This window comes from Artemia sp. Qi Xiang Cuo, chromosome 19, assembly GCF_049724085.1.
Source record: "Artemia sp. Qi Xiang Cuo chromosome 19, ASM4972408v1, whole genome shotgun sequence".
NCBI classification, from domain to species: domain Eukaryota; kingdom Metazoa; phylum Arthropoda; class Branchiopoda; order Anostraca; family Artemiidae; genus Artemia; species Artemia sp. Qi Xiang Cuo.
The window spans coordinates 32,439,029-32,459,133 of NC_142812.1; the positions used below are offsets into that span (position 1 = coordinate 32,439,029).

The 20,105-nt window shown below is 34.4% G+C and overlaps 1 protein-coding gene across 5 annotated transcripts in view; it reads right to left on the reverse strand.

Moving 5' to 3' along the window:
* The window catches only part of LOC148940742 (uncharacterized), a 57,615-nt gene that overhangs the window by 29,875 nt on the left and 7,635 nt on the right, over window positions 1-20,105 (reverse strand). For 2 of the 5 annotated variants that reach the window (XR_016143364.1, XM_089105231.1), the window contains exon 1: window positions 15,105-15,127. The exons of 1 other annotated variant lie outside the window; for it this stretch is intronic. The gene's annotated coding sequence lies outside the window, so the exon portion shown is untranslated. Of the gene's footprint in view, window positions 1-14,903; window positions 15,071-15,104; window positions 15,138-20,105 lie in introns of those variants that run through there. 2 more of the 5 variants (XR_016143362.1, XM_089105235.1) reach the window with 2 other exon arrangements.

Here is a 20,105-nt window from a genome sequence, read left to right on the forward strand (position 1 = left end):
ACATCTTCCCATGACACAAGTTGTCCTCTAAAGTTGATTCTGATGTTTGTAGTGCTCCATATGTCTTAGAGCTTTAGAAATATTTAAAAAAGCTTGGGGTGAAGGGGGATTTCAAGAACATCTTCCCATAACATAATTTGTCATCTAAAGTTGGTTCTGATGTTTGTAGCGCTCTATGTCTTAGTGCTTTAGAAATATTTAAAAAAGCTTCTAAGGTAAAATTTTGAGTTTGGGGGGAAGGGGGGAAGGGAAGGGGGGATTGAGTTTGGGGGGGGGGGAAGAAGTTTTAAAAAACTTCTTAAGTAGAATTTTAGACATTTTTGAGTTTTGGGGAGGGGGGGATTTCAAAAACATCTTCCCATAACATAATTTGTCCTCTGAAAGTTGATTCTGATGTTTGTAGCACTCTATGTCTTAGTGCTTTAGAAATGTTTAAAAAAGCTTCTAAAGTAAAATTTTGAGTTTGGGGGGAAGGGGGATTTCAAAAACATCTTCCCATAACATAATTTGTCCTCTGAAATCGATTCTGATATTTTTAGCGCTTTATCTATTGGTGCTTTATAAATATTTTAAAAGCTTATTAAGTAGAATTTTAGACATTTTTGAGTTTTGGGGAGGGGGGATTTTAAAAACATCTTCCCATGACATAACTTGTCTTCTAAAGTCAGTTCTGATGTTCGTAGTCCTCTATCAATTAGTGCTTTAGAAATATTTAAAAAGCTTCTAAAGTAGAATTTTAGAAAATTTTGGGTTTGGGGGGAAGGGGGATTTTAAAAACCTCTTCCCTTCATGAGCGCACGGACGGTAAGTATCTACCAAATCATATTATTGAGTTAGGAATAAAGTGAATACACCATTTGATGCCTTTTTTATGCTGATAACAAACATAATAAGCATTTCTATTGGAAATGAATTTCAGCCTCCCCCCCCCTATATAGGCTATAGGGTAAGACACCCAGTAGTCGGCCACCTGCCTATTCTCGGACAGAATCTTTGATAGGAATGAATCATCATCCTATTCATAGACAAAAGTCTCTAATTCCTGTCACCTGCAATGCATTAATCATTTTAAAAACTTTTTGACATTTAAACTACTCTATTTATTGTATTACCACCTAAAAACTTAATTTTTTTACAGTTAAAATCCTCTTTCTTTTGTGAACAAGTAGGTTACTAATTCATATAGTTTCGATTGTACAGCACTTCCTATTTTTAAATTTACTAAGAAGTGTCAAATCTTCTTATAGACGGACATATAGGAATCGCTCATGTATATAGTTATTACGCAATATTGCTTTGTTCCGTTCATTGATTTCCTGTTATCGTCTTTTGTCAACCTTCATGAGACGGGTTTTCGTCGGCTTGTTGCTAGGCTTATAGGCAGAACCTGCTAATTCATGATGGCAAACAAAACATTAAATTGTAAAAGGTTTATTAATATAAGAAATTTTTTATTAAATTTGATTTTCAGAGAAGATAATAATTCAGATTGGAATTATTGAGAAAAGTGATTATCCTTGTTATTCAATGTGGGCAGATGCGGATCAAGGATTTTTTTTTTGGGGGGGGGGGGGCAAAATAGGTGGATTCTGTAAAAAAAATTACGGGGCGCAACGTAGGTTGATCAGATAAATTTGCATCTAGAATATGTTTAATTAATGATATCTTGATTAAATTAAGTAAATTGCTCTTCTTTATGCTCTTTTTTATGCTCTTTAAGAATATAGCAATTATTTTTGTTGAACATTAATTTTATGCTCCCTCGCTATAAATACCAATTCAGGGTATATGTTTGCACATTAGGGGGGTGGGGTAATTTTATTTCTGATGTAAATGAGAGGTAAGTTTCAACTCTCCCCCCCACCCCCCTAATGTTCAAATATATACCCTGAATTGTTATATATAGGGGTGGGGGCTAAAATTCATTTTCAACAAAAATGGGTAAATATACACAAAATCATATTATTGAGTTAGGAATAAAGTGAATACACAATTTGATGCCTTTTTTTTATGCTGATACAAATATAATAATCATTTCTATCCGAAATGAATTTCAGCCCCCCCCTATATATACCAATTCAGGGTATTCATTTCTACATAAGGGGGGGGGGCAATTTTTTTTTCTGATGTAAATCGGAGGTAAGTTTAAACGTAAGTTTAAGATAAATATTCAGATTGGAATTATTGAGAAAAGTGATTTTCCTTGTTATTCAATGAGGACAGGTGCGGATCAAGGATTTTTTTTTTTTGGGGGGGGGGGGCGAAATAGGCGGATCCAATAAAAAATTTAGAGGGGCGCAAAATAGGTTGATCCGATAAACTTGCGTCAGGAGTAAGTTTAATTAACGCAAACTTGAGTAAATTAAGTAAAATACACTACTTTAGGCTACACTAGGGGGGCGTGCGCACCTTCGCCCCCTCCCCGCTGGATCTGCCACTGAATGAGGGGAACTGGTATTCCCCTGTACAATGTTTTCAACAATGCAAGATTCCAATGGTACACTTTTCATATTGATCTGACACTATTTTTGATGTGTTTTAGGCTTTTTATAGAAATCCCCATAAACTTCTTTTTGGAATAAATTTTTACTTTTAAAACAAACCAAAATAATAGTTACCATTCCTGAATCTATGTCCCATTGAAACTTTTTCTCAATAGTAATTTCTTTCAAAATGTTTTTAACTTTTGGTTACTTTGGGCTGTTGTTTGTTCTTTACTAGGTTACACCTACCTCTGCAACCCTGACAGTAGTGGATCCAGAGGGGGGAGGGGGTTCATCCCCTAGTCAGTACCTCACTCTTTAAGCCAAAGATTTTTTTGTACTTTCATAAGAGCTATTTATTCTAAATAACGGCATTTGTGATTAAGGGGTTATTTTTAAAGAACTGGAACAAAATTCGAACTTTAGCTTAAAGAGCGAGGTATTGACTAGTAGGCGAGCCCCCTAATATACATATTAAAAATATATGAATGTAGAAGTTCGTTAAGTAAGTTAATTCGTAAGTCACGTATCTTTATTACTAATAAAAACGTTCGTAAATAAAATTAAATAAGTTTCGAGAAAGCCATTTAACCAAATAAAAGTAAAATTAATATGCAAATTTTGTTTTAATTATTCATGTACGGTGACCCAAAATCAAAACTAAATCAAAAACCTAAAATTCATTTCCAACAAAAATGGGTAAATATATACCAAATCATATTATTGATTTAGGAATAAAGTGAATTCACCATTCGATGCCTTTTTTTTTGCTGATTACAAATATAATAATTATTTCTATCGGAAATGAATTTCAGCCCCCCCCCCCTATATATGCCAATTCAGGGTATTCATTTCTACATAAGGGGGGGGGGCAAATTTTTTTTCTGATGTAAATCGGAGGTAAGTTTAAGATAAATATTAAGATTGGAATTATTAAGAAAAGTGATTTTCCTTGTTATTCAATGAGGACAGATGCGGATCAAGGATTTTGTTTTGTTTTTTGGGGGGGGGGGAAATAGGCGGATCCAATAAAAAAAATTTAGGGGGCGCAAAATAGGTTGATTCGATAAACTTGCGTCAGGAGTAAGTTTAATTAACGCAAACTTGAGTTAATTAAGTAAATTACACTACTTTAGGCTACACTAGGGGGGGTGTGCGCCCCTTCGCCCCCTCCCCGCTGGATCTGCCCCTGAATGAGGGGAACTGGTATTCCCCTGTAACAATGTTTTCAACTATGCAAGATTCCAATGGTACACTTTTCACATTGATCTGACACTATTTTTGATGTGTTTTAGGCTTTTTTTAGAAATCACCATAAACTTTTTTTTGGAATAAACTTTTACTTTTAAAACTAACCAAAACAATAGATACCATTCCTGAATCAATGTCCCATGGCAACTTTTTCTTAATAGTAATTTTTTTTCAAAATGTTTTTAACTTTTGGTTACTATGGGCTGTTGTTTGTTCTTTACTAGGTTACACCTACCTCTGCAACCATGACAGTGGTGGATCCAGAGGGGGAGGGGCGGGGGTTCATCCCCTAGCAGTACCTCACTCTTTAAGCCAAAGATTTTTTAGTACTTTCATAAGAGCTATTTATTCTAAATAAAGGCCTTTGTGATTAAGGGGTCATTTTTAAAGAACTGGAACAAAATTCGAACTTTAGCTTAAAGAGCGAGGTATTGACTAGTAGGCGAGCCCCCTAATATACATATTAAAAATATATGAATGTAGAAGTTCGTTAAGTAAGTTAATTCGTAAGTTACGTATCTTTATTACTAATAAAAACGTTCGTAAATAAAATTAAATAAGTTTTGAGAAAGCCATTTAACCAAATAAAAGTAAAATTAATATGCAAATTTTGTTTTAATTATTCATGTACAGTGACCCAAAATCAAAACTAAATCAAAAACCTAAAATTCATTTCCAACAAAAATGGGTAAATATATACCAAATCATATTATTGAGTTAGGAATAAAGTGAATACACCATTCGATGCCCTTTTTTTTGCTGATTACAAATATAATAATCATTTCTATCGGAGATGAATTTCAGCCCCCCCCCCCTATATTTGCCAATTCAGGGTATAAATTTCTACATAAGGGGGGGGGGCAAAAATTTTTCTGATGTAAATCGGAGGTAAGTTTAAGATAAATATTCAGATTGGAATTATTAAGAAAAGTGATTTTCCTTGTTATTCAATGAGGACAGGTGCGGATCAAGGATTTTGTTTTGTTTTTTTTTGGGGGTGGGGGGGAGAATAGGGGGATCCAAAAAAAAATTAAAGGGGGCGAAAAAACGTTTTTTCCGAAAAAATTTCGTCAGGATTAATTTTAATTAACGCAAACTTGAGTAAATGAAGTAAATTAAACAAAATAAGGCTAAACTAGGGGGGCATATACCACATTACCCCCTCTCCGCAGGATCTGCCACAGACGGTGTTGAACGTGTAGGACACGGTACAATATTTTCAAGCCTGAACTACTCCAAGCGTGCCATGTTCACATTGATATGAGACTCTTCTTGATGTGTTTTAGGCTATTTTTAGACATAACAATAAACTTTTTTTTAAAACGAACCAAAACAATAGTTACCATTCCTGAACCAATGTCCCATGGCAACTTTTTCTTAATAGTAATTTTTTTTCAAAATGTTTTTAACTTTTGGTTACTATGGGCGGTTGTTTGTTCTTTACTAGGTTACACCTACTTCTGCAACTATGACAGTAGTGGATCCAGCAGGGGGGGGGGAGGGGGGTTCATGCCCTAGTCAGTACCACACTCGTTAAGCCAATGATTTTTTTGTAATTTTATCAGACCTATTTGTTATAAATAGCTGTATTTGCTATTATGGGATTATTTTTAAAGAACTGGACCAAAATCCGAACTCTAGGTTAAAAATCAAGGCATTAACCAATAGGCGAGCCCCCTAATGTACATAATAAAAATATATGAATGTAGAAGTTTGTTTCTACGTTCTACATTCACATACAGAAGTTGATTCGTAAGTTACGTATCTTTATTACTAATAAAAACGTCTTTAAATAAAATTAAATAAGTTTTAAGAAATCCATTTAACCAAATAAAAGTAAAATTAATATGCAAATTTTGTTTTAATTATTCATGTACGGTGACCCAAAATCAAAACTAAATCAAAAACTTAAAATTCATTTCCAACAAAAATGGGTAAATATATACCAAATCATTTTATTGAGTTAGTACTAAAGTTAATTCACCATTTGTTGCCTTTTTTTTGCTTTTTAAAAATATAATAATATTTTCTAGAGTAGTTTAATTTCAGCCCCCCCCCCCTAAATAGGCCAATTAAGGGTTTAAATTTCGACCTAAGGGGGGGGGGGCAAATTTTTTTTCTGATGTAAATCGGAGGTAAGTTTAAGATAAATATTCAGATTGGAATTATTAAGAAAAGTGATTTTCCTTGTTATTCAATGAGGACAGGTGCGGATCAAGGATTTTGTTTTGTTTTGGGGGGGGGAAAAAGGGGGTCCCAATTAAAAATTTAAGGGGGTGCAAAAGCGGTTGATATAATAAACTTGCGTCAGGAGTATGTTTAATTAACGCAAACTTTAGTAAATTAAGTAAATTAAACTAATTAAGGCTAAACTAGGGGGGCGTGCGCCCCTTTGCCCCCTCCTCACTGGATCTGCCACTGAATGAGGGGAACTGGTATTCCCCTGTACAATGTTTTCAACTATGCAAGATTCCAATGGTATACTTTTCATATTGATCTGACACTATTTTTGATGTGTTTTAGTCTTTTTTTAGAAATTACCATAAACTTTTTTTTGGAATAAACTTTTACTTTTAAAACGAACCAAAATAATAGTTACCAGTCCTGAATCAATGTCCCATGTCAATTTTTTCATAATAGTAATTTTTTTTCAAAATGTTTGTAACTTTTGGTTAATATGGGCTGGTGTTTTTTCTTTACTTACACCTAACTCTGCAACCATGACAGTGGTGGATCCAAAGGGGGGGAGGGGGTTCATCCCCTAGCAGTGCCTCACTCGTTAATCCAAAGATTTTTTAGTACTTTTATAAGAGCTATTTATTATAAATAACGGCCTGTGCGATTAAGGGGTCATTTTTAAAGAACTGGAACAAAATTCGAACTTTAGCTTAAAGAGCGAGGCATTAACTAGTAGGCGAGCCCCCTAATATACATAATAAAAATATATGAATGTAGAAGTTCGTTAAGTAAGTTAATTCGTAAGCTACGAATCTTTATTACTAATAAAAATGTTTGTAAATAAAATTGAATAAGTTTCGAGAAAGCCATTTAACCAAATAAAAGTAAAATTAATAAGAAAATTTTTTTTTAATTATTCATGTACTGTGACCCAAGATCAAAACCTGAATCAATTCAAAAACGTTCAAAAATTAAATAAAAAAAAAAGTTTTTTTTAACTGAAAGTAAGGAACAAAGTTAAAACTTAAACAGAAATTATTCTGCATATGGAAGTCGCTCTTCCCTCCTCAATGCCTTATTCTTCACGCTAAAGTTTGACTCTCTCACAACTCTTATTTGCTTTAAACAATAAAAAGTTTGTTAATACCCCACCTTGTCAGCAGCTACACCCAAAATATGATTGTTTTGAATTGTTTCTTTTTTTGCTTTGGCATTCTTCAAGACAAATATTGAGCTTTCTACCGTGAAAAGGCGCCTTTTATTATTTCTTCGCTTTCAATCTTGTATATACGTGACTGAAATATAGCCCCTTATAGAAAAAGAATACTCCGTAACCCTTCGTCCTGATGTCTTAATTTAGCTTAAATTCATTTTTATTATCGGAATTCAATCAAAATTAAGTGCACATGCCCCATCAATATTGGTCAAACATGTCACTTCAATACATGAAAAGTCTCACATCAATTTTTCTAAACTGCAAAAATAAAGAAAAAAAGGAATCAATATGCGACTTCTCAAACGAAAACAGCTTATTTCGGCTCAACGGAATTGTTGTTGTCATTTTAATGACAAAAACTATCATTTTAATAGCGGGGAACTTGATTTTAATAACCGAGTAATGGAAAAGTTTCTGCGGGAGCAAATTTGTACTAGGGGGCTGGTTATTTGTGGGGAAACTTCCATAAAGGATGGAATCTCTGTTTTTTTCTGGGGGGAGGTGGGTTAAACAAAAAAAAACTAAAACTCTTCTTTTTTTTTAAGTTTTTGCCGCAATATCAGCAATAAGTGTTTTCATCTATTGGTTCAAAGCCCGGTCCGTGGCTCTCGATCTAAAACCTATTTTGTAAAAGGTTTGATTTACTATGCTGATACAAGCCCTATTTGAGCCTGAAAATGAAGCTTAAACCAATTTTGTCTTCCAAGTTTTCTGAACAAAGTTCCATTTTGTTTTTACCCCAAAAAATCCCCGAACCTTGAAGACTTGTCCCCGAAAACTCCTCGAATTTTTAAGACTTGTCCCCGAATTTAAATTTTCGAGAGTGGAAGCCTTGTATAGTATACCCGCATGATGCGTAAACACCAAAATTTGTTTACCTACATTTTTGTTGCATTTTTACAAGCCAGACAAACATTTCGTTTTTGGGAGGGGGGGGGGAGGTGTTCAAATCCCTCCCCCCTGGGTACAGCCATGTCCAAGGCAAAAAATTTAATATTTTACAAGGAAAACAGTAACAAAAAACCTGTCAAATAGGCTATTTCCAAGAGACCTCTATGGATAAAACATTGCAAAGCTTTGGTTTCTCATGGAGATACAATATTTAAACAATTGTTTTTTGGTATTTAAGGGGGGAAAGGTACCTAGGTTAGGGTATGTATTTAACCTAAGTTTTTTTATTGTTTTAAAAGTAAAAGTTGTGTGACAGATTCAAACTTTAGCGTAATGAGTGAGGCATTGAGGATGAGACAGCCCCTTTCATATAAATAATCATTTCTGTCCGTTTTAAGTTTTGATGTCGCTCCTTACTTTCAGTTTATTTTTTTTTTATTTAATTTTCGAACATTTTTGAATTAATGCAGCTTAGAATTTGGCCCACTGTACATGAATAATTAAAACGAAATTTGCATATTAATTTTACTTTTATGGCTAAATGGCTTTCTTGAAATTTTGTTCTGATGTAACTTACGAATTAACTTATGTAATGAACTTCTATATTCGTATGTTTTATTACGTATATTAGGGAGTTTGCCCCCTAGTTGATACCTTGCTCTTTACGCTACAATTTGGGTTTTGTTCAAATCACAAACCCCTGAATCACAAAGGCCGGTTGATTAAAATAGAGAGCTCTTTTGAAACTAGTAGAAACATACTCTAGCTAAAAGAGTGAGGTATTGAATAGGGGGCAAACCGCCTCACAAACATAATCATTTATGTTTGTTTTGAGTTTTAATGTTGCTCCCTACTTTAAATTGAATAAACTATTTTTTTTTATTTAATATGTGATCGTTTTATAAATAATGCCGGGAAATCCGGTGCTCCCTTCATAGAAATGTCCCTTCCCCCAAGGAAACATCCTCCATGGAAGAATCCTCCCCCGTAACCCTTTCCTCCCCCCCCCATCAGAAAAGAATCCCTCCTGAAACGTCTTTATACTTCCCATGAACCAATACTGTATTTAAAAAATGGGCAAAGTTATGCTCCTTTCAAAAATAAAGGAGTGGTATCAACTCACAAAAATGTAGGTCAAAGTCACGAAAACTTTTAATAAAATACCAAGAAAATACTATTCTCATTGAAAATGCCAAATTAAGAATTTTTCTAAGTCTGCGCGGGGAGAGTGATGACAAAAAATATTAGAAGGGGGAATGCTTGGGGGGGAAATATTTTTAAAATCTAGGGGCAAAAAGTTTTTTTTTAGTTTTCTTGATGAAAATCTCAAGAAAAAGCCATTTCTAAATGAAAGTACCAAAAAGGATGTTTTTCCAAACATAGGAGGGGAGCAAAAACACTTAAAGAAGCAAATACCCCTGCTCCCCAATTGACAGCACTGCACATAGAATATACATGTATAAATATTTCTGGTCCTTTTATATCTTCAAAATTCTTATAAAACAAAAAATCGCGAAGAAAAAAAGAATTTTTTGTTTGTCTTGGCAGTTTTTTGTTTTATCACGGTTAGCCAGTGGGGTCTCAGAAATTATTTACAAAATTCTTATTTTACATCGTCGTGTACAAGGAAGAAAAGAGATAGGGTTGTGCTATTTGATGTTTTGCAGATTTTTTTTTATTTTTGAATATTTCATTTGTGTATTTCACCAGTTCAATATTTCAATTTGAATTAGTTCATTAAGAAATACACTGAACAAGCTATGCCAAAAGATTTAAATAACAGTAAAAACAAGTTATTTTTCAAGATGAAAGTAAAGAGTAACATTGAAAATTTATATGACTAAAACGTTCACCCCTGGGGAAAAAAAAACAAATAAACACGCATCCGTAATCTTTCTTCTGGCAAAAATGCAAAATTCCACATTTTCGTAGATAGGAGCTTAAAACATCTACAGCAGGGTTCTCTGATACGCTGAATATGATGGTGTGATTTTCATTAAGGTTCTATAACATTTAGGCTGTCTTTCCCCCTTTTTTTGAAAATCAGCCAAATTTTCTCAGGCGCTTAACTTTTGCTGGGAAGCACTAAACTTGATGAAAGATATATATTTGAATTCATCATTGAAATCTGATTCTTTTGATCTATCAACTGGTATCAAAAACCCGTTTTCTAGAGTTTCGGTTACCATTGAGCCGGGTTGCTCTTTACTTAAAGTTTGTTACCACGAACTGTTTGATACAAAGTCAAAAAGTAATCTCTACATTTGAAACAATCTAAGTTGGTCCAGCTACATTCTGATATTCCACCTCACTTAGGTATTTAGGCCTTCCATTTGGAAAGTCAATTAGATCCGCAAAACAGCTTACAATTGATTATTTGAAAGAAAAACTAAGAAAATTTTACAAGATTATCGCCTGTCTTTAGCCTATGTCTTAGATGAATGACTTTGCAGTCATTTATCTATAGTAGTCTCTTGCAAATAGCCTATTTGACAGGTTTTTTATGACCGGTTTCCTTGTACAGTAGCAAATTTGTTCCCTTGGGCAAGGCAGTACTCAGGGGGGGGGGGGTTGAACCCCTAAAACCCCCAGAGGTAAAAAAAAAAAAAGAAATTCCATCCTTTATGGAAGCGTCCCCAAAAATAACCAGCCCCCTAGTACAAATTTGCTCCCAGTTTGAACCCCCCCCCCTACGCCCATCATTTCCCCAAACGCTTCGAGTCAAAATCACGAGTTATTTTGTTCGACGTAGTTTAGAAGCTCAGAAAATATGTCATTGAGGATGAGAACCCCCTCATGGTCCGGAGGGCAAGGGTTGTGAGATATACCCTGAGGGCATTTAAGGTTTTTATGGAAACGGGGTATATACTTCGGAGGGGACTAATTGAATTGGAAATCAGAAGTTGAGGTGTCATTTTTAAAAGTCAAATTTATCGGAGGGTAGCTATACAACAAAAACACCCCCTCCCCCCCCACGTTATATTTTCCCCCAATGTATCTGATAGAAATTCTTAGATAGCCATTTGTAAAAAAATAGTCCAAAGATCTCATAACATGGCCTTTGGGATTGACTCAATCCCCCATAGTATGGGGATAAGAGTTTTAGGTTATGCCCCTGGGGGATGTTTTCATGGGATGCCCCTGGGGGATTTTTGGGCTTTCCCAGTTTGGCTTGGCAATTTAAAATAATTTCTGTTCATTTTGAGTTTCGTTTAATAGGTGATAGTCATGTATGGTAGTTTTATACTTGGAAGGATATTTGACATTTTTTCTGCCCATTTTTTGAATTAAAAGAGATCTTTACTTTTCTTTAAAAACTTATTCTGTGTAAAGTTTTTTTTTAAATTAATACAAATATATGACACCGTCATTTGGCCAGGGGTGGGAAACCATCCCTAGTCCCCCCCCCCCGCCCTTTATGGGTGCCCATGTAACAAGATAATATTTAAAAAGTACCAAAAATAATTTATTCTTATGTTATATTACCAAACAGAGATCAGGACTGCTGGATGGGCCCTAAGGGTCTAGTGCCGTTATACTTACATATACTTACTTATTTTCATTTTGGACTTGTTCTCATTATCGCTTCCACTTTTCCTCTAAAGGTGCAAACTTGGCTCTTCACTTTCATTTTGACATCTTCAGATACTCGATTTTGCATGCTTGTTAACCAGACAATCATTTACTCTTCCCTTTCATTTTTAACACGTTTTGATTCCGTTGACTTAATTATAAATTCATACTTCAAGGAATTGTCTGTGCAATTGTAAACAGTTCTTATCATCTTTGTTTGAAGTTCTCGAATGATAAATGATGGCAGGTTAAACAAGCTATTATAGTCAGATAGCAACTAGAAACAATTTATGTTTAGTAAGTTGATGTGAGACTTGTCATGTATTGAAGTGACATGTTTGACCAATATTGATGGGGCATGTGCACTTAATTTTGATTGAATTTCCGATAATAAAAATGAATTAAAGCTAAATTATTAGTCCTATCGCTAAATTATTCGTCCTATTGCTAGCAAGTGCGATTAAAGGTATCTTTAAGGTAAATTAAGACATCAGGACGAAGGGTTACGGAGTATTCTTTTCCATAAGGGGCTATATTTCAGTCACGTATATACAAGATTGAAAGCGAAGAAATAATAAAAGGCACCTTTTCTCGGTAGATAGCTCAATATTTGTCTTGAAGAATGCCAAAGCAAAACAAGCATATTTTGGGTGTAGCTGCTGACGAGGAGGGGGATTAACGAATTTTTATTGTTTAACAAAAATAAGAGTTATGAGAGAATCAAACTTTAGTGTAAAGAACGAGGCATTGAGGAGGGGAGAGCCCCTTTCATATACTGAATAATTTCTGTTCAAGTTTTAACGTTGTTCCTTTCTTTTAGTTAAAAAACTTGTTTTTTTATTTAATTTTTGAATGTTTTTGAATTGATGCAGGTTTTGATCTTGGGTCACCGTACATGAGTAATTAAAAAAAAATTTGCATATTAATTTTACTTTTATTTGGTTAAATGGCTTTCTTGAAACTTATTTAATTTTATTTACGAATGTTTTTATTAGTAATAAAGATATGTAGCTTACGAATTAACTTACTTAACGAACTTCTACATTCATATATTTTTAATATGTATATTAGGGGGCTCGCCTACTAGTCAATACCTCGCTCTTTAAGCTAAAGTTCAAATTTTGTTCCACTTCTTTAAAAATGACCCCTTAATGACAAAGGCCGTTATTTAGAATAAATAGCTCTTATGAAAGTACTAAAAAATCTTTGGCTTAAAGAGTGAGGTACTGACTAGGGGGTGAACCCCCTCCCCCTCTGAATCCACCACTGTCATGGTTGCCGAGGTAGGTGTAACCTAGTAAAGAACAAACAACAGCGCAAAGTAACCAAAAGTTAAAAACATTTTGAAAAAAATTACTATTGCGAAAAAGTTTCCATGGGATTTAGATTCAGGACTGGTAACTATTATTTTAGTTTGTTTTAAAAGTGAAAATTTATTCCAAGAAGAAGTTTATGGTGATTTCTATAAAAAGCCTAAAACACATCAAAAATAGTGTCAGATAAATATGAAAAGTGTACCATTGGAATCTTGCATAGTTGAAAACATTGTACAGGGGAATACCAGTTCCCCTCATTCAGTGGCAGATCCAGCGGGGAGGGGGCGAAGGGGCTCACACCCCCCTAGTATAGCCTAAAGTAGTGTAATTTACTTAATTAACTCAAGTTTGTGTTAATTAAACTTACTCCTGACACAAGTTTATTGGATCAACCTATTTTGCAACCCCTAAATTTTTTTATTGGATCCACCTAGTTTGCCCCCCCCCCAAAAAAAAACAAAATCCTTGATCCGCACCTGTCCTCATTGAATAACAAGGAAAATCACTTTTCTCAATAATTCCCATCTGAATATATATTTTAAACTTACGTTTAAACTTACCTCCGATTTACATCAGAAACAAAATTTGCCCCCCCTTATGTAGAAATATATACCCTGAATTGGCATATATAGGGGGGCTGAAATTCATTTCCGATAGAAATGATTATTATATTTGCAATCAGCATAAAAAAAAGCTTCGAATTGGGCATTCACTTTATTCCCAACTCAATAATATGTTTTGTTATATATTTACCGATTTTTGTTTGAAATTAATTTTAGCCCCCACCCCTATATATACCAATTCAGGGTATATATTTGCACATTAGGGGGAGGGGGGTGGGAAGTTGAAACTTACCTCTCATTTAAACAGAAATAAAATCACCCCCACCCCCCTAATGTGCAAATATATACCCTGAATTGGTATATATAGGGGTGGGGGCTAAAATTCATTTCCAACAAAAATGATTACTATATTCTTAGAGCATAAAAAAGAGCATAATTTACTTAATTAACTCAAGTTTGCATTAATTAAACTTACTCCTGATGTAAATTTATCAGATCAACCTACATTCCCCATAATTTTTTTTATTGGATCCACCTATTTTGCCCCCCCCCCCAAAAAAATCCTTGATCCGCACATGCCCATATTCAATAACAAGGATATTCACTTTTCTAAATAATTCCAATCTGAATTATTATCTTCTCTGAAAATCAAATTTGTTATACAAATTTGTAATATACCTTTAAAAATTAATTTTTCATTTGCGAAATGGTGTTTCACAAACTGCAGGTATTTTGAAATTAGCTTGGCCGAGATTACAGCGTATAGAAAACAAAACTGGGAAAACCAGTTTCTTTGCAAGTGATCAAATGGTGTATTCACTTTAGTCCTAACTCAATAATATGATTTGGTAGATATTTACCAAAACATCTTCTCATAACATAATTTGTCCTCTAAAAACAATTTGGATTTTTTTACTGGTCTATCTCTTGTCAAATCCTTTCCCTATTAATAAAGTGTAAATGGCTTATCAACACAGAGTTGCCTTCTACCCCATGGCACCCGCATGCTACTGTTAAAGGGGTTATGATAAGCAAAGTTGTGATATCACAAACAGGTTCCATAAGCAGACATAGGTTGTCAACTAGATAGTAAATAAGTTTAAAGGGAAATAGAAAATAGGATTTTGGAATATATTTTAATGAACAAGGTTAAAAGCTGAAGTTGTGTAAGGTAAGCAGTGATTTATAATTATGATAGTAATATAGAATGAAATATGAGCTAAAACAACTAGCAATGTGCAGTAATTTACCATTATATAGAGGAGGGAAGGAGTGGAGGTAGGTAGTTCAAAGTACCTTCCTGGGACATACCTTAGCATGTAGATTCATCCCTGAAAGTTTCATTTTCCTAACCCAACCCCTTTCCAAAATAGCCAAAAGTAACTAAAGTAGAATTTTACCTCAACACGTATAGAAAAATGAGTTGCCTTACTAGAGTAGCAAAGCCATGGATGGTTTTGTGACCAAAAAGAAGTTAGGCTAATTTTCATAGTGAGCTGCTAATTCCCGCAAATAGTTCCACCCAGATCTATGTTGTAAGTTAATAAAACTAATGGGCAGTTATATGACAAGCTGTTGGCTTATATCAACACACAGAGACACAGAAAAAAACAATTGAAGATTTTCGACTTGCCATTATGAATTCTTAAATAGTAATAACGTAAATCCTAGAATTGCTGCTGATCTGTAAAGTTACAAGACGCTCTTAAGATGACGCGGTCGTCACGACTTATTTCCGCAGGTAGCGTATAAGATAACTGCTACTAAGTGCCACACCTTTCTTTTCAAATTTCGTCTAATATTTAAACATTCTGGGAGATACGAAATGGCTTTAGAAGCTCCAAGGAAAATTATCCATTCTTACCCTCTAGTAAGGGTAAGTAATATAATAATTTTAAGGCGAGAAAGTTTAGTCACCATTTAAACAAGGGGATCACATTTCCAGTAAATTGTTTTTGCAGGTAGCGCTGCTATCAAGATTGACCATAAATTTGCTTTGTTCCCAAGTCTGAACACCTATCTGAAAAACACAGCGTTTGAAGAGAAAAATCAACATATGCGGGGGGAGAGGGCTCTGAATTCATAATAAGGATAATTAAGCTAGTATTTAAAACATTTTGAGACGATCTATGGTTGACTTTGTTTACTAAGGCGAGTAAAAACCGAATCGTAAATGTTGGAGAGAGGTACTTTCCCCCTTTCGTCCTGGAAAGTATCGTGATTTTCCCAATTCAATATAATTCCCGGATTTTTTGGATTTTTACATCCCCCAAAAGAGACACTTGAATCTCCCATAAAGACATAACTTTATATTCAGAAACATCAAGAATAGTTTAAAACTTGGTTGAAATGATAATCCCATTTAAAACGAAAGTAGCTCTTAAAATAGAAGTGTGCATTTACTCACATATTATTAAGCCAAGTATACATATTGGCTTAATATTATTAAGCCAAGTAATGACCTCTAAAACATTATATTATTTTATAAGGAACATATTCAATTGGTATATTACAAAAAATTGCAAGGGAAGCATGCCAGTTTAAATTTGAAAGTGGGAGTTATGAAGGCAGGTTCTGCTAAGAGTTGAAAAGTACTTCGCAAGCCGGGATTCAGATACTGACACCACTTAGTTGTTCATGCTTGACTAAATGAATGTCTTATATCAGAATTTGGCTTATGTTTCGAGCGATCGCATGCAAATTTTCATTGGTTTCATTGAGGAACATAAATAATTGTTTGCATTTTATATTTTTCCTCAGTCAAGTTTAAACATTACTGTTTCGTGCTTTTTAAAATTAAGTTTTAATTTTGATGGTGTTAGAAAATCTTCGGTTTTTAGGTTTCTTTCTTTGAAAATTGAATACCGTAAATGATTAACTGAAATTTTATGGTGATTAGATAGACATTCAAGGGATAAATGATAAGCTAACCTCATTGATCTAAAGCAATATGTTCGTATCTTGTAAGAGCATTAACATGTTTAGAAAAATAGATGATAGCTAAAGCAAAATAGTAACTAAAAAAAATATCAGGGTGGTGACAATTTTTTGTTTTGTTTATTGTCAATACAAATAAGTAGTTTAGAAGTTTCAAACAGAAAGTTCTGCCTGGCGGTGCAAGTAGAAAAAAGACCATAATTTCATATTCATATTTTTCCATTGCTTCTTCAAAAAGAACTGATCTTTACCTGACATATTGACGAACATATTCCAAACAAAGAATAGAAGAACTTTAAAACTTACTGTCAACAGAAATGATTATTAATGCAAAAAAGCTGCTCCTCGTGTGACACCCCTCGCTTAAGGCTAGGGTGTCATCTCTAATTTGTTAAAACTAGAATACTCCAAAAATAGTGAACTAGTTTTTGTGAAAACTGTATTGATTGGTTGCAGCTAGGTAAGTGTGGAGTGCACAAGGCCTCTAGACCCCTCTCACTCAATGTCTTATAATTTGTATAGTGTTCATTTTCGTTTCCTACAAGTTTATTTTAGCCTCTCATTTGCCTTTTGAATACCCCTCCTCCCTGACCTTGTAGATTCTTACTCATTTAATGCATAGTTAATCACAGTTGCTCCAGTTTTCATTGTAGTAAAACAAATACTCAGCTTTCATCACACACAGTCCTAATACAATGGCCACTGGTTTGCGAAGACTCTTGGCTATTTTTAAGCTTGTTTAGCATCCCTAAATCATCCTAATTCTTGTAAAAAAAGGGTGTAAATCGCTAGTGTTAAAAAGCATAATCTCATTCACCCCAGCATATCATACCTGATATCAAACACCGTCAGGGTGTCTTGAATTAATTTGTATAGTGTTCATTTTCCTTTCCTACAAGTTTATTTTAGCCTCTCATTTGCCTTTTGAATACCCCTCCCCCCTGACCTTGTAGATTCTTACTCATTTAATGCATAGTTAATCACAGTTGCTCCAGTTTTCATTGTAGTAAAACAAATACTCAGCTTTCGTCACACACAGTCCTAATACAATGACCACTGGTTTGCGAAGACTCTTGGCTATTTTTAAGCTTGTTTAGCATCCCTAAATCATCCTAATTCTTGTAAAAAAAAAGGATGTAAATCGCTAGTGTCAAAAAGCATAATCTCATTCACCCCAGCATATCATACCTGATATCAAACACCATCAGGGTGTCTTGAATTAAACCAATGCCAGGTATTTTTTCATTAATACCAGTACCATTATCGTAATCATCCCCAATAGCACCTCACAGGTACTATTTCCATCTACCAAATCGTCGTCACTACCACTCCATCATTAATAATTACCGCAATGCGTCATCAGATGTTTTGGGTTGTCCTGGTTCCTGAACCACTGGCAGCCCACAAAACTCCTAGGTTTGATTTCTTTAATAATTCTGTTTTTAGAAAATATATAGTTTTTCTATTTGGACAAAGAGTTTGGCGATCTGCTTGAGACAGCAGGGTCGGTATATTTCCTATCCCAGAGTTTAAAATACAAGGTTAGTCGTTTCTGTTCAAACTGAAAACGTTAAGTAAAGTAAAGATACAAAGACCTTGCTGTCAAACATATAGCAACCTTTTCTGGCACGTAACAATAAATGATATTTTAACAATTTTACAATTGTTGATTATGGTGAGAAATGAGAAAATAATCTAAACTTATCCTTTGGTTTCATCTACGGTAAATTTTACTATAATAGCTCTCGTGTGGTACTCGAACGGGACTTCTAAGCCAGTGTGTTAGTCTTGATTATTGCTGATTCCCGGATAGGAAGTAAAAAAAAAATGCGTATGCTAGAGCCAAGGATCTCTTCTGCAAATTCCGTTTTTACTTAGAGTTTTACATTAGCGTGAACGTAATAGCCACTGGGTTCAAGTCGAGGGTCCACTTGGTCTACATTTCAAATGTGTTGGCAATGCCCCAATATCTTGAACTGACTTACTTTTGGCGAAAGTTTAAAGATACAGATAAGAAAAATATCTCATTATATTTTCATTATGTGAAGATTCTGCTTTGTAGACTTTTGCGTGGACTAGTTATAAGCGCACGGTTTCAGAATAAGGGATAACTAAGGTCCTATCCCCATTCGAGCAGAATCACAGTCGTTTTATTTTTTGTTTTAAAAAGTTCTTCTTCTTCTTATTCTATTTAACAGAAAGCGGGCTTTTCAGTAAAAGTATTTAGCCCTTTTCCTTTTGCTTCACTCTGTGGGCTACAGAGCTACTGGCTTGATTGCCTCATATTTATTAGATATATTCAGATATCTTTCAGCAGATCTTTTGACTCTAGGAGTTCAAATATAAGATGATAGATGTCGATTTCTATGCTCTGTGTGCAGGTATAGTTGGCTAGGCTCTTGGCTGATAGTGGGATTTTGTGGTGTTTGAAGTATTTTAACAGTTTACAAAGCAAGGTATGTTGTGCAGACGTCAGCATATTACATTCAAATAGGCAATGGTCAATTGTTTCATTATTCATATTACAATGCCTTCAAAGAGGGGACATGGGAATTGAACCACTTGAATTAGAAAGCTTATATGAGAATGCAAGGAAATTTAGTCCATTTGTTCCAGAACGAATTCTATGATAAATTTTAGAAAGATACTCTATTGGGAAAGGGGGAAAGGATAGGATTAATCTTATTAAAATTAATATCTGATAGCCTCCATCGGTAAATATCTCTAATTGGGATTGGTCTCCCACTTGGCTGGTCAATATTTATAGCATTTTTTGCTATTTCATCAACCTGATGATTACCACTTATGCCAGAGTGGCTAGGAATGTACTGAAAGTAAGTTTTTATGCCACTTGAAGCAAGATTATCAATAATACTGAGACAATGATAAGTGTCAATGTCCAACCTATATTGAGGAGCTGAGGCCAGCAACTCAAGGCTTGATAAAGAGTCGGAATATATGATAATATTATTCGAATTTTCAATCAAAGGTTGGTTTTGCTTAAGGTGTTCTAATGCCATGATTATGGCATTTAACCCAGCAGACATTATAGATAAATTATTAAATAATCTCTCGCCCATTGCAATTTTCAGCTGAGGAAGGAAAACACCACTTGCAACCTTCTCATCCATTTTTGACCCATCAACAAATATTTGGAAGTGATTTTTATAGGTAATTGTGTTAAGTTCTGCAAATTTTTTCTGGACAAAAGCAATGGGGGTTAAATCTTTATTCTATTTTGAAAATTCAGTATTTATTATGGGAAATGACCAATTCCATGGAGGGGATTGGGGGAAAGTAGGTGCAATAGACTTTGCTGGTACAGGGAACTTCTTTTGAATATTGGCATACTCATCTGCAATACCTCTATACATGGCTGGATTTCTTAACCAATTATGTAATGTGTGTGAGCTATTTGATTCAATTTTTGTAAGATGTTTTATCAAGAGAAAGCTACGTCTCTCCCTTATTGTTGTTAATCCACTCTCCATAAGCAGAAACTTGGTGCTTGTGGGTTTCCTAAGACCAAATATGAGACGTATTATATCATTTTGTGTTGTTTCAATTTTTTGCATCTGGGTCTTTGCACATGCACCATAGACAATGAGCCCATAGTCAATATGGGGTCTTATATGTGATTTATAAAACTGGAGTAAGGTTTTCTCCTTACAACCCCAGGGTGTGGAAAGAAGTCTTT